This window comes from Protopterus annectens, chromosome 9.part0, assembly GCF_019279795.1.
Source record: "Protopterus annectens isolate FY-2018-M chromosome 9.part0, PAN1.0, whole genome shotgun sequence".
NCBI classification, from domain to species: Eukaryota; Metazoa; Chordata; order Ceratodontiformes; family Protopteridae; genus Protopterus; species Protopterus annectens.
The window spans coordinates 1,393,878,167-1,393,895,643 of NC_056743.1; positions in this window are offsets into that span (position 1 = coordinate 1,393,878,167).

The following is a 17,477-nucleotide window of genomic DNA, read 5'->3' on the forward strand; positions in this document are numbered from 1 at the left end:
AATAATGCATACTACACCCCAGCTTTACTAAACAAGATGTACAAGGAAATCCCACCTTTCTGTCAATTCTGCCCTCAGATGGAAGCAGATATCATCCATATCTTCTGGAGTTGCAAATGCTCATATAGACTTTGGTGTGCCCTCAGAGTCAAACTGGAAAAAATGGGCTATGAAAAATCTACGCTCTCTTGGCAATTTGCACTTCTTCACATCCCCCCGATAGGCAAGAACATTAAGAATATACATTTTCTAATAACATCTTTTATGCTGATAAAATACTATATCACCTTAAATTGGAAGGATAGATCAGCTCTTTCATGGGAAGGATTCAAACAGATAGCTGGGAAACATATTTATGCTCACAAATATTTGTGGTATTCCATGAGGCTAAATCCTACACAGAGAGATACATGGAAAATGGTATATGAGTTTATACTAGCATAAATTCACAGCATTTAAACCTCTTTTTGGATGCTCTGCATAGATGGGTTTTGTATATAGTTAATTTAGTGTAGAGACATGCGTGTGATATGTTATGTGATGATATGATCAAAAGTCAATAAAAAGGAAAAAAAAAAAAAACAAAAAAGAAAACCTAGTTCAGAAAACACCACAACAGGATAGAGCAATGGATATCCAAATTAAGGGGAAACCAGTGGAATGGGAAGCAATTGAACCAATGACATATGAAGATATTTTGGACCTTCTCCGGGAAACCAGTATAAACATTCACTTGGAGCTAGACAGCAAGGGAAAGAACAGGAAACTGTTGAAACTGATGCAGTCAGTGTTGCAGAGTGATAGGCCAGTGAGTTCCCATATGACAGAACAATGGATGGCACAGGATAAAATTGAAGAGAATGTGCCACAGGAACATGCTATAGAACTTTCTACAGAATGCCCACAAAAATGGAAAACAATGGATGTGCCCTCAGTTTGGAAGAAAATGAGCTAAGAGAAGAGTTGCTTGATTTAATAGATATAGATCGATATATTAAGATCAATGAAAGAAATAGACTGCAGAAGGTCAATAAAACCCAAAAAGTCAGAAGTTTGATAAAACAAATGAACACAGTAATTAGGACTGTCCCTAGAGATCCACGTGACATAATAGAAGTAAACAGGATATATTACTGTGCAGCTAAATTAATAACTGATAATGTTCTATAATAAGAACACAGGGAAGTAAGGGAAAGAAAGGGGAGAAATTGAATACCTCATGGGTTCATAGGTTCATAGGTTCATACTAGGCTATCTGCCCAAGGGCATTTATAAGCCTAGCCCATAGTTATTTGGCTTTCGCCACCCCTTTAGTTTGAAGAAAACTCCGCCTATTATTTTGCTGTGCCTCTGTCAAGCAGTGACACTGAAGTAATCCCTGGGGTATATCTGCGATCTCCCATCCATTGGTCAAGATTCCTCTTGAACAAGGCCAGCGAGGTGCTTTGCCTCACATGTAACGAGATTTTGTTCCACAGCATAGGGAGTCTCTGGGTGATGAATCTGTCCCTCCAGCACATTCTATTAATAACCGTGTCAAGGTTTAAGTCTCCCGCCCTTGTGGTTCTGAGGGATCTAGATTTTTTGAGGTGAAGCATATTCATCAAATCTGGGTTTGACATGGCCTTATATGTCAGGCACAGGTCACCTCTGAGCAAGCGGTATGAGACTGAATAGAGCTGGAGTTCTTTCAGTCGGGCAGCATAAGACATATTTTTGAGACCCTTTATCCTTTTGGTGAGGAACTTTTGGGGCCTTTCCAGCTGCTGCAGGTGTCGGGTCAGATATATTCCGAATGGGGCATTGTACTCAATCATAGGTCTAATGAGTGATGAGTACAGGGGCGATGACCTCCTTGATCTAGATGTGAATCCCTTCATGATCAGGTGGGCAATGTAGAAGGTTTTCCTAACTACTTTAGCAACATGAGTGTCAAACGACAGGCTACTGTCAACCTGGGTCCCTAGATCCCTGATGACTTCTTCTGTGCTCAGTGGATTGCCACCTATATGGTAGCTATGGTAACTTTGTTTTTCCCAAGGGTATGACAATGCATTTCTTGGCATTTAACTTTAGGCCATGGCTCTGGCACCAGTTATCCGTTTCTGTGAGGCCCTTCTGAAGGATATCTGTGTCAGATTTGTTTTGACTATATGCCCAGTTTGCAGTCATCTGCAAACTTTGTCAGCCATAATCCTCCTGCTTTTGCTTGTACTTCAGAAAAGTAGATGCCGAACAAGAGTGGACCCAGGACTGAGCCCTGTGGGACACCACTTGTGACAGGCTTTGAGTCTGACATGGCTCCAGCAACTCTGACCCTGTGTGTTCTGTCACTTAGCCAGTTTGCAACCCATCTTGTGATGTATGGGTTTACATTCAAGCTGATGAGTTTTTTGATGATACCTGAGTGGGGTATTGTGTCAAAGGCCTTTGCCAGGTCAAGGTAGGCTGTATGGACTGCCTTTCCCTCATCAATGGCCTTGGTGACTGTCTCGAAAAAGTCAACCAAGTTTAAAAGGCATGATCTGCCTTTGACAAAGCCAAACTGGGTTGGATCCAAAGTCTGCAAGTTCCCTATGTCTTTATTTATGAGTTCCATTATGATCCTCTCCATGGCTTTGCAGATAAGGCTTGTCAAGCTAATGGGACGGTAATTTCCAGGGTCGGTGGAGGCACCGCCCTTGTGAAGTGGGACCACAGTCACCGAGCGCCACTCCTTGGGTACGTATCCTGAGGTGAGGCTAAGATTAAACAGCTGTCCTAACTGCGGGTTTAATTCCTCATTGAGTTCGTGGAGCACACAGCCGGGAACACCATCCGGTCCCATGGATGCTGTGTTTTTTGCCTTGGAGAGAGCAGTTCTCACCTGGGCGTTGGAGATGTTTGTGGGGCTACAATCCTCTGGTATAGATATCTCTCCTTTTGGGGAGGGGGGGGGAGTTTGCACTGAACCTGTCGGCCAGTATGTTGGCAATGTGTGTAGGTTCAGTAATCTTCACATCATTTTGAACTAATTCTGAGCATATCTGGGAGTTTCCTCCTAGGTTTCTAACATAGCTAAAAGGCCTTATGATTGTCTTTTGAGTCCTTGGCATTTTCTCTCAAAATTTGCCTCGGATGATTTTATGAGAGCTCTTAGTTTTTTACTTATAATGATCAAAGGTGTCTTACCTTTCAAGGATTTTGCTCTATCTTGTAGTAGCTTCCTCCTTTTGTTGTAGAGCTTGTTTATGGCTGGGGTCCACCAGACTGGGCGCTTGCCTTTGGTACAAAGAGTCTTAGTTTTGTTTGGGATTGCCTGATCCATGCAGTCCTGTAGGTGCTGGTAGAAGGCATTTGTAAGTGATTCAGTGGTTTGAGTAATGTTTACCACTGGCTCAGGGGCGTTAAAGGAGACCACACTAGTTTTCAGAAGTGTGAAGTCGGCTTTTGAGAAGTTTTTCACTGTGGTCTTTTTTTATTTCAGGTGGGGGCGGGATGAGGACCTCCAGCGAGATTAGTTTATGATCTGATCTCACCAGCGAGGGGTATACTTCCGGTGCTGAACATTGTGATCCCATGTTCGTGATGATGAGATCAAGTATGTTTTCTCCTCTTGTGGGGATGGTGACTAGTTGTTCCATGGCATTTGAGTTTATGAACTCCAGGAACCTTTGGGCTAGAGTGTTTGGGCTTGAGTAGTGTTCCCAGTCTATATTAGGATAGTTGAAGTCACCTAGTATGATGGTGTTTGGAGATACATTTATCCCCTCCAATGTTTTCAGGAAAGCCATGTGAGGTTCCTGAGTTTGAGAGGGTGGCCTATAACATGCTACAAATTGCAGAGCAGTCTTGCCTATGGTTAATTGCACCTGGATGGTCTCCGATGCATCGCGGCGTTGCCACCAACCTTGAGGTGTGGGTGTCCTTTATGAATATGGACACCCCCTCCTTTCTTGGTGTTGTCCGGATTTTGGGGCCGGGCATGATATGAGGTGAAACCTGATAGTGCTGGGGTGCTCTCTGGAGCCTTGAACCAGGTTTCTGTCACTGCACAGACATCGATGTTCTCCATACTGAGAAGGGCCTCGAGTCGTGCATCTTGAGATTGAGCCTTCTGGCATTGAGCAGCATTACCCTTAGTTTTTTTCCTTTTATGTGTTCTAGGGTGGTAGGTTTAGAATTTGAGCCTTGCCTAAAAAAAGGCACTATGGGGGTGGCAAGAGCTTTGGCCAATATCGGGAAGCCCAGGGTGACAGATGCAAGCCGTCCCTTGCAAAGCAGCGTGGCTTGTCCAGCATGTCATCCCAGGCAGACAGACATTGGATCCCCTTTGAATGACACCAGAATTTAAGCCAATTATTAAAGCTGATCATCTTATCACTGTATTGTGGCATCATTCTAGGTGAAGGTAGGATACTGCTCAAGGTCAGGGTCATACCTGCCTGGGCTACATAATCAGAGAGCTCCTCAATGTCTCTTTTCATGTAGTCCAAGGAGGTACGTCTCAGGTCGTTGACACCAGCGTGGACAATGACTGAGTCATACTTGTACCTGCTGTTGAGAGACCTGAGTGCTTGCATTATGTGGCGGATTCTAGCGCCGGACAGGCAGCTTACTGTGACCTTCTCCTTACTCAGTCTGGTGAGTCATGGAAGTATCAAATAGAGAAAACTATAAAGCAACTAAGACAAGAAGTGTCACTGTTAGAAGAGAAGAGGGAACAGATCAACAAAAATACTTAGAAAGATAGACGTGATAAAACCAATGCACAGTATTAGAACAGACCAGGATCTTTCATGCACTATTGCAAATAACAAATTAAAAATGTCAGCACAGGCGGAAAAAACTTACAAGATACACAGATAAATATAAAGGAAACATACAAAATAAGCAATTTATTGATGACTCAAAAAGGTTTTATAGAGAATTGGGAAACAAGGTAAAAGAAATTCAAAGACCGCCAAAAAAAGAAGAAATAGATACATTTTGGGGAAGTATCTATGAAGATCCTGTGGAACATAACAAAGATGCTAAATGGATAGAAGAAGTAAAAGAAACAATAAGAAGTTTAAAGATACAGGATATGAAATGGGATGAAGTAACAGTCAGAGAGATTAAAGCAAAGTTAAGAAAAGCCTCTAACTGGAAAACCCCAGGCCCAGATGCAGTACCTAACTTTTGGTTAAAAGTATTAACATCTTTGCATGAAGATTTAGCCATGAGTTAGAAATATTTATATGAGCACCTCACACAGACGCCAACCTGGATAGCAACAGGAAAAACAATGATGCTACTTAAGAGTGAACCTGCAAGCTACTCTAAAAATTATAGACCAATAGATTGCCTTCCGACGATATGTAAACTATACATGGGAATTGATGCTGACAGAGTTTATAGTCATTTAGAAGAAAACTCATTTATAAGGAGTGATGACAGTAGAACAAAGGGGCAATAAAAGAAAGTCGTATGGAACAAAGGATCATTTGTTGTTAAAGTCATAGTGGAGAACTGTAAAAAGGGGAAGAATCTAAGTATGGCATGGATTAACTACAAAAAAGTATTTGATAGTATCCCACATTCATGAATAAAAGAGTGCTTAAAAATGTATAAGATACACCCTTCATTGATCGACTACATTGCAGTGACCATGAAACAGTGGCAGACCACTTTGCATTTAAGCCATAGTAAAGGACAAAATTTTATCCCAGGGATAACAATTAAAAGGGGGATATTCCAGGGTGACTCTCTGGCATTGTTGCTATTCTGCCTTGCCCTTAAGCCATTAAGCTGTTTACTTAACAGATTAGGCCATGGCTATAATTTGGCTCCTAGAAAACAACAAAGTGTAAAGACTTCTCATCTTCTCTTTGTCAGTGATTTAAAACTGTATAGCTCATCAGATAAGGAACTGAAAGTGATATAAGAATGTCATTTGGTTTTGATAAATGTGCAAAAGTAACTTTTAAAGCAGGAAAATTGCAGCACCAGGAAACATCAGTTTGTGAAAAGAATGTGATATAAAAGAACTTGAACAAGAGGAAATATATAAATATTTGGAACTTGATGAAGGATCATCAATAAAACATGAACAAATGTGAATAAAACATAGTAAGGAATACTTCTGAAGACTTAAATTAATAATGAAAACAGCATTGACATCTAGGAACAAACTCCAAACTATAAACCAATTTGCTCTTCCTGTCCTAACTTACATTTCTGGAGTGACTGACTGGCCCCAAAATGTGTTGGATAGATTAGATAGGAAAACAAGAACGATGCTTCATGCTCACCAAATGACTTATAAAAATCAGTGTATACCAAGAATATATATTCCACTTTCTGAGGGAGGGATAGGACTCCTTGAAATTGATTACATGTATAGATCTGCAATCTTGGGACTCCACACAGATCTGCTGACCTCACAAGATCCAAATGGAGTGAAAGTTTTGAAACATGAGGAGAATAAATCTGAGATGACTTCTCTGCTTAATCTAGCAGAAGCATATTGGCGTCAATCAGGAATGGAAATTAAACCAGAAGCAGATAAAAATCAGGCAGCAACTGAATGTGCCAAAAAAAAAAAAAAAACAAAAGAAAGAATATAAGGTGAAGGACCAGATGAGTAGCCAAGAAATGTGGAAAATGCATAAATATAGTTGCAAGTATAGAAAACTTCTGGAAAGAACCTCATGTTGATCAGGAACAAATGCAGGAATGGTTAAAGAGAATAGAATTCAAACCAAGAGATGAAAGGTTAATATTGGCGGTGCAAGATAGTGGGCTACATACACGCTGGTGTACAAAGTCCACTGAACATGTGGGAGAAACAGACAAATGTAGGTTTTGTAAAACCGAATTGGAAACAGTCACACACCTTATTACTGGCTGCGACATACTGTACTAATGGCAGAAGGACTGTATACTGACAGGCATAATAATGTGATAAGACTGTGGCACTGGGGATTGTGCAAACATTATGGTATTGAAGTGGCTGAAAAACACTGGAAACATGAGCCACGAAGTATCATAGAAAATTATGAAGTTTATATCACATGCAATCACTCTTTATCAACAGTTCAAAAGACAGATGCTAGAAAACCAGATATCGTGGTCCATGAAAAGAAGACAAAAGTAGCATTGATCATTGAAATCACCACACCCAGTGACTATAGTGTGTTGCATACAGAGAGACATAAAGTCATAAAACATCAGGATCTGCAGGGAGAAACAAGAGCAATGTGGAAGAAAGATACCCAGACAGTCCCAATAGTAGTAGGAGCAACTGGTCTTACAAAGAATCTACAATCATATTTAGATAAGTTGCCAATCAATGTAACCCCATATGAATTGCAGAAGGAGTCATTACTGGACACATTGCGGGTGCTGGGAAGAGCACTTTTGGCTGACATCAAAGACTGAAACAATATTAATTTCATAAACTGTAATTGTACTTTGACTTAGGAATGAAGTCCATTCCTGTCATGGTATTAGAAACCCAAACGATTTGGAGAAATTAATAAAAAAACAATTCTGTGAAATGGGGTGAAAGAAAATTACTGAAAGATGACTTAAAAGCCAAGACTAAGTAGAAGGTTTTGAATGCTTTCTAATGACTCTTGATAACTGGAACAGGGGTCTGCAAATATAAAAGAATAATCCAAGTAATTCAGAGAACTGATAATATGAGCCAGATACAGAAAATCTTTAAAAAAATCTGAAATGTTTGTCAATTGGTATATGGCTTCCCTATTAAATAAGTAAACATTAAAATTTTCAAACACCCCTTTATCGACACCTAAATGTCGAAACACCCAAATCCAGAACAAACGGAACAGTGATTTTTAGGAAAAAAATCGTTGGTCCACAAAAATAAATAAATAACTATACCAACTCTGAGATCGCACCACAGTGGAGGAAATGGCAAAGTCCCAAAAATGGCCCAGTGCTTTTTTTTCCCTAGGAAAAAAAATCACTGTTCTGTGTCTTTGGGATTTGGCCTTTTCAACAATCAGCTGTTGATAAAGCGGCATTCGACATTTCAAATGTTCGCTCAACTAATAGGGAACCAGGTATATGATGGTAGGCATATTTTAAATTTAATTTTACAATGAAAGTTAGCAAAGGGACTAGAGTTAACAAGGTCTGAAGGGACAACATTTTGAACTCTGGAACATTTAAAAAATATTGAAAAAAGAGAGGTCTAGCAAAGGCTTTAAGTCCATACTTTGGCACAAGAAAAAAAAAACTTGAATAAAATCTGTTGCCCCTTTAGTCAGCAGGCACTGGCTCTATAATGCCTTAAGGGACCATTTGATACAGAAGAGAAGAAATTGGGATATTTGCTTTACTGGGCAAGGCAGGATCACCCAGAAAAGAGAGAGGGAGTCCCATTGCCAGGTGTACTCCTGTTGAATGATGGTCAGAACTTAATTATTAGCATAATGTGGTATACAAGGGAAACTGCCCTTTGAAAATGGGAGCAGAGGAAAAAGGATTTTTTTATTTGGCTTGATAAAGAAAGGTTGGAAAATTTGTGTCACCCCTTGAAACAACTTTCCCCCCTCATCAATCCACTTAAGCACCGCAGTCCAAAAGTGCCAAACAGATCTGTAAAATGTCATTTATAACAGCTTCAGGAAGATTTTGAGAATATGACCAAGCAAATCTTCTCATGACTGACCCAGAACCAGCTTCCCTGGAGAAAGTATCGTCAGTGTCATAACAAAACTTTAAGGCATGTTTAATAACTTGAGAAGTAGAAATAAAATATGGATTCAAATATTTTCCCCCTCCAAACAGGAAAATTTAACAGTCAACGTTTTTTAAGTTCTCAAAAGACAGAAGTAAAAAGTTTATCATATGTGCCCAGCAGTTTGAAATTCTGAATGTTAAAGTGGCAGCAGAATAAACTTTTTTCCAGAATCTGTCAAAAGGGTTCTTATCCTTATCAGAGGGAGTGGGATTAGTATTGAAGAAGGTTTGGATAGGAAATCACTGTAGAATCTGCTTTAGAATTATAAAACAAGTATTTGTGAGTCTTTGGTGCACTGTATGACATAGCAGACTGCTTAGCAGCAGAGGGCTGAGTGTCAGCTAAACTGTAAGGTGTGAAAAAATCATTGCTTAAAGCAGACAAAGCAAAAGGAACAGTTGGAAAATGAAGACTATTCAGCTGTAACTAATCATAATACATTTGCTGAGCAATATGTCAAAAAGTGGTCCAATGGTGCAAGGTTTCATTCCGTCAGCCTCCATTGATTAACTGTGTGGCTGAGCAAGTTCATAGGTTCATAGGCTCATACTAGGCTATCTGCCCTAGGGCATTTATAAGCCTAGCCAGAATGTGTTTGGCTTTCGCCACCCATTTTAAATTAATTTTTCAATGCCCTTTTTTGAGGTTAGTATACTGTGCCTCTGTCTAACAGTGACACAGAAGTGATACCCGGGGTAAACCTATGATCTCCCATCCACTCATCAAGATTCCTCTTGAAGAGAGTCAGTGAGGGACTCTGCCTAACCTGGACTGGGATCTTATTCCAGAGTGTAGGGAGCCTCTGGGTTATGAATCTGTCCCTCCAGCATGTCCTATTTATTTCAGTACTGAGGTTCAAGTCTCTCGGGCGCGTAGCTCGATGGGATTTGGATTTTCTGAGGTGCAGCATGTCTATTAATTCCGGGTTGGACATGGCTTTATACGTCAGGCACAGATCGCCTTTGAGCAGGCGGTATGCCACTGAGTAGAGCTGGAGTTTCTTTAACCAGGCAGCATATGGCATCTGTTTGAGCCCTTTGATCCTCTTGGTGAGGTACTTTTGGGGTCTTTCCAGTTGCTGCAGGTGTCTGGTAAGGTACATCCCAAAAGGGGCATTGTACTCAATTATGGGTCTGATGAGGGATGAGTAAAGGGGCACGATGACCTCCCCTGATCTAGATGTGAATCCCTTCATGTTTTTCTAACCACTTTGGCCACATGGTAGTCAAATGAGAGATTGCTATCAACTTGGGTCCCCATGTCCCTAATCACTTCTTCCGTACTTAATGGATTACCACCTATGTGGTAATTTGTGGGCACTTTGTTTTTGCCAAAGGGGATGACTATACACTTTTTGGCATTTAGCTTGAGGCCATGGCTCTGGCACCAGTTGTCTGTTTCTATGAGGCCCTTTTGGAGGATGCTTGTGTCGGCTGGAGAGTCGATTATGGTGCCTAGTTTGCAGTCATCTGTGAACTTGGTCAGCCACAGTCCTTCCGTGTTGGCCTGTACTTCCGAGAAATATATACCGAACAAGAGAGGTCCCAGGACTGAGCCTTGTGGGATGCCACTTGTAACTGGTTTGGAGTCTGACATCGCTCCAACAATTCTAACCATGTGGGTTCTGTCCTTGAGCCAGTTTGCAACCCATCTAGTGACATAGGGGTTTATATTTAAGCTGGTGAGCTTATCTATAATGCCCGAGTGAGGTATTGTATCGAAGGCTTTTGCAAGGTCCGGGTAGGCTGTATGGACCACCTTCCCCTTGTCAACGGCCTTGGTGACTGTTTCAAAGAAATCGACCAGGCTTAAGAGGCAGGATCTGCCCTTAACAAAGCCAAACTGGGTAGGATCCAGTGTCTGTAGGTCCCCAATATCTTTATTTATGAGGTCCATGATGATCCTTTCCATAGCTTTGCAGACCAAGCTAGTCAGGCTTATGGGGCGATAGTTTCCAGGATCCGTTAAGGCACCACCTTTGTGGAGAAGGACCACTGTTGCTGTACGCTGGTCTTTGGGTACATATCCTGTAGTAAGGCTGAGACTGAACAGTAGTTTTATGTTTGGGTTTAGCTCTTCTTGGAGTTCATGTAGGACGCAGCCCGGGACACCGTCTGGTCCCATTGATGCTGTGTTTTTTGCTTTGGAGAGGGCGGCTCTTACCTGAGCATCTGAGATGTCAGGGGGCAGCACTCTGCTGGGATAAATATTTGCCCTTTTGGTGGGAAAGGGGGGAAGAAGTTTGCACCGAACCTGTCAGCTAGGATGTTGGCAATGTCTGTGGGTTCGGTGTATTTTTTGTCATTTTGGACTAATTCTGAGAATATCTGGGAATTCAGACCCAGGTTTCTAACATAACTAAAGAAAGCCTTGTGATTATCCTTAGTGTCCTGTGCAATTTTTCTCTTGAAGCTGGCCTTAGACGATTTTTATGACTGCCCGTAGTTTTTTGCTAATACTGATTAGAGATGCCTTCCCTTTTTGGGATATTGCTCTACCATATAGTAGCTTCCTCCTCCTTCTATTGTATAGTTTGTTTATGGCTGGGGTCCACCAGACAGCACGTCTGCCTTGGGAGGATTGGGTCTTGGCTTTATTTGGGATTGTATGATCCATGCATTCCTGAAGGTGTTCTTAGAATGCATTTATAAAGGAGTCTGCGGTCAGGGCCGTATTTTCCACAGGCCAGGGGGCTTTGAAGGATTCCACTTCAGTTTTGAGGAGTGTGAAATTTGCTTTAGAGAAGTTTTTCACTGTGGTTTTCTGGGCAGGGGTGGGGTTGGGATGTGAATATCCAGTGAGATTAGTTTATGGTCTGATCTTACCAGTGAGGGATACACTTCTGGTCTGGAGCATAGAGTCTCCATGTTGGTGATGATCAGGTCCAGTATGTTTTCCCCTTTTGTGGGAGTGGTAACAAGTTGTTCCATAGCATTTGAGTTTATAAATTCTAGGAACCTTTGGGCTAGGGTGTTGGAGCTAGAGTAATGCCCCCAGTCTATGTTTGGGTAGTTGAAGTCGCCCAATATAATGGTGTTTGGAGAGATCTTCATATTTTCCAGTGCTCTCAGGAAGGCCGAGTGGGGTTCCTGGGTTTGGGAGGGTGGTCTGTAGCAGGCTATAAACTGGAAGGCAGTTTTACCCACTGTTAGTTGCACATGGATAGTCTCTGATACTTTGTGCTGTGCCACCAACCTGGAGGTGTGGGTATCTTTGACGAATATTGATACTCCCCCTCCTTTTGTGGTTCGGTCCAAGTTTGGGAGCCGAAAATCATGGTATGAGGTATAACCTGGTAGTGCTGGGGTGCTCTCGGGAGCCTTGAACCAGGTTTCTGTTACTGCACAGATATCGATGTTCTCCATGCTAAGGAGAGTTTTGAGTGCGTGCATCTTGAGGTTTAGTTTTCTGGCATTGAGTAGCATTACTCTTAGTTTCTTATCCCTTGTGATACCTATGGAGGTGGGTTTGTCTTTTGAGCCTTGCCTAAAAAAGGCACTATGGGGGTGGCAAGAGCCTTTGCCAATATCCGAAAGCCCAGGGGTGACAGGTGCAATCCATCCCTAGCGAAGCATCATGGCTTGTCAAGCATGTCATCCCAGGCAGACAGGCATTGGATCCCCTTTGAATGACACCAATACTTAAGCCAATTGTTGAAATTGATTATCTTGTCTTCATATTGTGGCATCATTCTTGGTGAGGGTAAGATGCTACTCAAGGTCAAGGTCATACCGGCCTGGGCTACATACTCAGAGAGCTCCTCTATGTCTCTTTTCATTTAGTCCAGGGAGGTATGTCTCAGGTCATTCACACCAGCATGGACAATGACTGAGTCATATTTGTATTTGTACTTGCCTTGGAGTGACCTGAGTGCTTGTGTTATGTGGCGGATCCTAGCGCCCAACTGGCAGCTCACTGTGACCTTCTCCTTGTTCAGCCTGGTGAGCAGGACGTCAGTGTGCCTGATGATAGAATCACCTATTACAAGCGTATCAGGTGTGTTGTTTAGCCTTAAGGGCTGTGACTGTTTGGCACTCTGACTTTGTGAGCTATGTGTCGCACGTGTTTTGTTTTGGGGTAGCGGTTGCTTGGGTGTCTGCTTTGGAGGTCTCTGCTGCTTATGCAGATTTTTATTTAGAGCCTCCGAGTATGTTTTTGTGTGTTTATGTGTTTGGTTTGCTGTCGTGGTAGGTCTGTGTGAGACTGGAATTGTAGTGAGTGTGGTTTCCTTCTCCTCCTGACTGGTTACGCCAGTACTGAGTTGAGAGAGCTTAGCCTCCAGTTTGACTATATGGTTGCATCTCTCACATGTGTTGGAATTTGTTGGGAGGAGGAGAGGGTTGTCTGTGTACATGAGGCAGTTGTAACATTGCCTCAAGATTCCCAGATTAACCAGCTGGACTGGAGAGGAGGTTGACAACTGACCTTTGGACATGCTAGAATAGTATTGGGAATTCCTTTATAATTGAAAAAAGGGCCAATGGGGAACAAGGTACTCAAGGGGAGTTTGTGAGGGTGTAGTGCATTTAATTTTTTAGTGCTGACTTATATAATTGCTTTAGTGAGTAAGTGCCAGGCTTTAGAGTAGGAATAGGGTGTTTATTATGAGAATTAAATCAGTTCTAAGAGAAAAAGTGAAGAGCAGACTTTGTGGAGCTGAGAATGGTTTAAACCCAATTAAGCGGCGCTGCCCGATGCTGTGCTATGTGCAAAACCGTGCAAAGCTGCGCTAAAATGGGTTTTATACAGGGGGACTTGAAAGAGCTAGAAATTGGCCCAAAACGGCCAATAGACTACCAGATTCTTGTGCTTGGAACACTCCTCCAGGGATAGATAGGCTGCTCTAAGCTCCCCACTGCCACTGGTGAACAAAAAAGCCTCCCTTTATCCAAGAAAGGAAATGGGCAACACAGGAACTTTCCAAAAGTCCAGAATACAGCAAAGCCTGTATCTGGACTACTCTAGGTCAGGAAAGATGGGAAACAAGGATAATTTTTTTGTTTTTTTTCTTTTTTTGAAAACAAACAGCAGGAAAATGCAATACATATGTAACACAGGCTAGCACACTTGAGTATGTAGCCTCAACAGATAAATGCAACAAACAGGACAAACTTTAAAAGTGCAGGTGCAAAAACAACTTTAAACAGTTTAAAACAGTTCAAGAAGCAGAAATACTTGCAGTTTAGCTAGATTGGACAGTCACCCAGGTAGTAGCAGGAAAAAAAAAACACTTTTATCAGGTTAGCAGTCACTCTTTTAGCCTCTCTGCTGCTAGCACCACTCTGCAGGACCACGAGGAGCTTGGCTTACTTAACCAGACACTGCTTCCAGTCTGAAAAAGGTCCATTTAAAGCAGTGCTCTACCTGGAAAATCAATCAATCAATCAGTCAATAAATAAATAGGAATTTCATTCTGATCCTACCCTTTTTATTTTAGCTAAAATTTCAGAAAAAGAAAAGTTTTCTAGAGAGAATTTGCAAACAAACTTTCAGACTCAGAATTTTCAGGTTGAGCATAATTCACCTCCAATTCCTGCCCTTCTGAATGATTCAGGAATTGAGAAAACCCTTTTCCAAAGGAGGAAATCGGAAAAGTAAAACAAAAATTAAATCCCTAGCAAATTCAGCAAATGTTTCTTGTCTATAGAACTGGAATTACTTTTCTTTCCTTTACCTGGGAGACTTCCTGGAAAAGGACCGACAAAAATCGGGCACACTCTCCCAGGGCTCAGGTTTCTTTTCTTGGCTATTTGGTTTTTCACTAGCCTCTTCCTATAAGGCTGGCAACAATAGTTCTCCCTTACCTGCAAAATAGACCCTGTAGCTGCTGCGGATGTGTACATGCCTTAGCCCATAGTTGCTATAGTTGTAAAACCTCAAAATGACTGGGGGGGTTATGTAGTCTGAGGAGCCAAGATAGTCACAACAGGGTCACCCATCAGTAGCTGTGGCAGAACCAGAGCTAACTTGAGACATTAAGGATCCCGGACTAATTATTTTTTCTTGCAGACAGTGGAAGGAAGAACTGCAGAGACAGGTAACTAACTGCTCCATATGTCCAGGCATTATTGAAATACAAAAATGGGTAGCAGAGTTTGAAAAGGTCGGTAAACATTTAAACAGTCAAACATGTTTCTGCTGTAACAGAACCATTGACATTCTCTCCAGGAAGAGGCCCCTGCTTCTAAAATATAAAACTTTCCAAAATGTCTAGGAAAAGATTAAAAAAAAACCCAAATATTTTGTACAGTTTTTTTCACTGAAGCATTCACATAAATATATCTCCCCCATGACAGGAAGTGACAGTCCAAACAGTATAAGTCCCCCCCCCCAAAAAAAAATATAACAGAAAAAAAAACATTTTCCTCAGAAAATTAAACTTGTGGAAGGTTTTCCCCAACACAAGACCCATCTGATTAGTATTGAAGTATAGCAAGAGGACAGTTCTAAACACCAAAGGTGCACACATCGGCATCATGAATCTCTCACATTTTGGCACTCTAACTTGTTTTTTCTAGGAACTCCTCTCAAGTTCCTGATGGAGCATGTAGAACGCACCCTTAAACTTTGAAAAGCTGGGTGGCAGTAGGGACTATGACCCATATAACTAAGGCTGCTGCAACTGTGGTCTAATGTTGAACATTATTGACTCTCTACTGCTGTAATTCTATCATTTCTATTACTTTTTTGGGTCAATGGTGTAGGGAATGTCAGTCAAGAAAGTTATTGTTTTTAGTGGAAAGCTCTGAATGACCATTTTTCACACATCATCTTATCTTGTTGAAATTTATGCCATTTTATTACTTTTAGATGATCATCTTTTGCTTTTACTATGGACAAAAATGTCTTAGAAACAGCACAAATCATAGTGACTGTGGTATTTCTTAACCCTGGATTCCAAGGCATCTACATTGACTCTAGATGATTGTCACAAATGATGTACCACCCTGACTCCATATGGAAAAAAAAGGAAGAAGGGGTTGTGGATGGATACTGAGCATTGTCATTCAAATGAATATCCTGCCATTTCCTTAGAATTTCTGAGTTACTGACCACAGAAGCTTGTTGAATAAAGATGCACAAACCATTGGGACTTAATTTATTAATATTTCACCTATAAAAACTATCTTTTGCAAACAATGCTCTCCTAGTTTGTTCTCATGTCTAACACCTTTTATTATCCAGCCTCCTTATAGTGTCAAGATGTTTTTTTTTTTGGGAGGTTGCATTCATTAACTAAGTGACTTAAGAGTTAACAACAGGCAGCATACAAAAAAGTGAAGTGTAAGAAACAAAATTACACTGCGACAGATAGTCTGGGATTTATCGCAATTAAAATATTAATCATTGTATACAACTCGTTATTCACATTTCATATTTGCTTTTGTATTTTCATAACTGATTGAGTTATATGTTATTGAGGGGCATTTTAAGAAATGTGATGGTCGGAGGCATAAAAGTATATATATATATATATATATATATATATATATATATATATATATATATATACACATACATACAAGTATGCCTTTATCTGCTTCTCCAGATTATACCTTGCTGCTGTATTTCTCAAAGATGGTATTTGGAGAAGACTGAGCACCTTAGAGACTGCAGGTCTCTTCTACTCACTGGCTTGATCTGTGACATAACAGCTTCTCTGATTTTTCTTTTTTGTTTCACAGCTGATAATGCAAAGTTTCTTTGGAAAAATGCAGCCTTATTATTTACACCACTTTAATACATGCATTGCCATTTGTAGCTCTCCTCAACAAAAGGACGCTTTTTCAGCATTATTATTTAAATGCTACCTCTTGGTTTCATATCCTCTTCCAAACTATATTTGCTGGAATATAGTGATCAGGTCATGTCATAAGCAGCAAAGTAAAAGCAAGAAGATAACAGAAAGCCAACTGTAAATGTCAACTATTGCTACAGGTGACAGAACATGTGTAATACACCCTGAAAAACATAAAGAAAATGTGGTGCAGGGTCCCTAACACAGGTTGCCATGCTGCACAAGGTAACGCTGCTACCGGGGAACAAAATATAGTCTGTAGGTATTCACCCTAATAAAGACCTTGCTGTGGAACCTCATGAGCACTTATTTCCATACATAATATTCACCAAAGCAGCACACTGTGTGTTACATCCAAAGTACAGTTGCAACTTAAAGAAAAAAAATACTTACTAAGGGTGATATATACGGGTTCCTATCCGTAGTTAACTTTACAAGTCCAACCTCCATATGGCTCAGACCATAAGTTCAATTTGTAAAAGTTTGAAAGCGTTCAATGGAAATCTCCGTAGTTTTATAGATTTCCATTTTGTTCAATGGGGTGTGATCTCGGAGTTAGTATATTTAATAGCGAGGGGTGTGGGGGTGCAGGGGTGCTTGCCCCCCTGCTTAAAACAGTTTATTTTGTTTTCATTTGTTTTATTTTTATTTATTTATTTATTTATTTTTATCCATAGTCAAAGTTTTGTAATTTTGAACATAATGGTTCGAACATTACGTGTTCGAAGTTATAAGCTTTCAACTATGTGATATAGACCCATATATACTATCTCAAGGAAACTATCAAAAGAAATGACTGATGGTTTCTGGAAACAAACATTATAAAATGTAGTGTATGGGATATCACCGTTTTTATTTAATTATTTTTTACTTATTTTATTTAAATATGTTAACCTATTTTAGACTCAGCCTGGGTGTAAAACACCATACAGAAAAACAAACAAA